The following is a 2,350-nucleotide window of genomic DNA, read 5'->3' as shown; positions in this document are numbered from 1 at the left end:
TTCATTTAAGCTCCAAAAACCTATTGAAACATTAAAACAAACTTCATTACTAAAAAACACATCAATTATTATAAAAACAACCAAATAAAAACAATAAATACATATGTAAAATAAGAGACTTAATGACACTTTTGATGCACAATCATTAACTTATAGGATGCAACAACATTGCATCTTTTTTCCCATTCAAAATTTTATTGAAATTGTTAAGTCAATACATATGAAATTAGCAAGTATGCTCAACGCACCTAAAAGAATCTATACTCACACCTAAATCCGAGATCTACAGCTTTAGATATGACTCAATTACTAAACAATATTCCTGTTTGCACTACACCACCATTTCTTTTCTAAGTTTGGCCATCTCTTTGTCCTTTCAATTTCAGTTCTTAAAGTCATCAATCAATCCTTTCATTTATATGATAAACCTGCATTTAAAATAAATATTTACCACAAATTGAAGGCATCATATATTATTATAAAAAATACTTTAGTTAAGGAGTTATTGATATTTCAAGTGTAAAATGATGATATAAAACCTTGATAAAAATGCACTTTTAAATACTAATCACACCCCCCCAACTAACTTATTACTAGTTCCTAGTAATCAAAGCGTTAAAATAGAAAAAACAATTTGTAAATTCCACAAAGCATGGTATTCATCATGCAACTTCTATTAATCTATCCAGATGTACAAACTCTCATTAAATTTATATATCTGCTCAATATCTCTTAAACAAGATATTAATAAACCTTTCTTTTGTGCTCAATATATCAACATATAGTTATGGGGCTTTACTCGGAAGAAAACAAAATTCTTGTTCTAATGTTTAAGGTTAACTTCTTTAGGTTGTGATTTTTTTTCTTTTTTCTTTGTTTTTTTAAATATATACATGTACCTTAAAATACAATGTGTCTTTAACCCATGTAATGAGCTTTCGGCTAATGACTCCCAAACCAGTTGGTCTTAGAGCATTAGGTGTTGAGACACCCCTGCAAGCTTAGTAACTCAAGTTGCAGATATTGATACGTAGATAGTGCAATGTTTAATTTTCTTAAGTTGATATGTAGATAGTGCAATGTTTGATTCCCTTAAGCTTTTCTCCTCAACCCATGTAACAAGCGTTGGGCCAATAGCTCCCAAGTCAGTTGACTTTAGGGTATTACGTGTTAAAACACTCATTCGGGCTTAATTGCTTAGGTTAGGGAGGCTACGAAACCAAATTTATCTACATTTTTATTATCATCATTTTTTTTTCTCTTTTTTTTGTTTTTTTTTTCAAATTATATATTATCCCTTTCCCTTAGTTGTTACCTTTAACAAAAGAACATAAATAATGTAATAATCCAATGTGCAACCCACAATCATTTGTTAAAATATGTGTGTGAAAATTAAGGTTTAAGGATACATGTTAAATGAGTACATAAGCAGAATTAAGTGATAATAATACGAGAGATTGTAAACCTGAATATTTCAAGAAGTATTATAATAAACCTTATTAAGAATGGTTACTAAGATGCGTTTCAAGAGTCACTTTAACAAAAGAGCTCCTTTACTCTGCCATCCTAGTAACAACAAGTTTGCATATGCTTTATAAAATAAAAAACATAGTTAGTTAATTTTTTTTGTCAACTACTACCCTCTCCCCCCAACTACAATAAGACATTGTCCTTAATGTTCTAAAGTAGAAAAATAGAGTATAGAAAACATCACCTGAAATAACAAACTCTGACAAACCTGAAACACACTTAAACAAATATAAGAAATAATAAAACACAATAATAAAAGCAAAAGACACAAAGATTCATTCGAGCAGATATTATGGAGACTTGTATTTCCTTTCCAATTGTTTTTCCAATTGATTAGTACTTAAAAGTGCATTTTTATCATGGTTTTATATCATCATTTTGCACTTGAAGTATCAATAACTCCTTAACTAAAGCATGCTTTATAATAATATATCTAATAATATAAGATACCTTTAATTTGTGGTAAATGTTCATTTTAAATGCAGGCCTACCACATAAATGAAAGGATTGATTGATGACTTTAAGAACTTAAATTGCAAGGGCAAAGAGATGATAAAAATTAGAAAAGAGATGTCAGTGCAATCTAAACTGGAACACTGTTCGGTAATTGGGTCATATCTGGAGCTATAGATCTCAGATTTAGGTATATTTTATATGGCTAGAAAGGTAAGACATAGGCCTACAACTTTCATATGTAGCCTAAGATCTAAAAAGGCCATTTTCAAGTCCAAATTATAGCAACAAAAAAGAAGCCCGAATTTGTCCTTCAGCTCGAGCACTGTTCAGTATTTTGGCCATATCTGGAGTTCTAGAAGCCCAA

Source organism: Populus euphratica, unplaced genomic scaffold (assembly GCF_000495115.2).
Source record: "Populus euphratica unplaced genomic scaffold, PopEup_1.0 scaffold1319.1, whole genome shotgun sequence".
Taxonomy (NCBI): domain Eukaryota; kingdom Viridiplantae; phylum Streptophyta; class Magnoliopsida; order Malpighiales; family Salicaceae; genus Populus; species Populus euphratica.
This window is presented reverse-complemented; position numbering follows the sequence as displayed.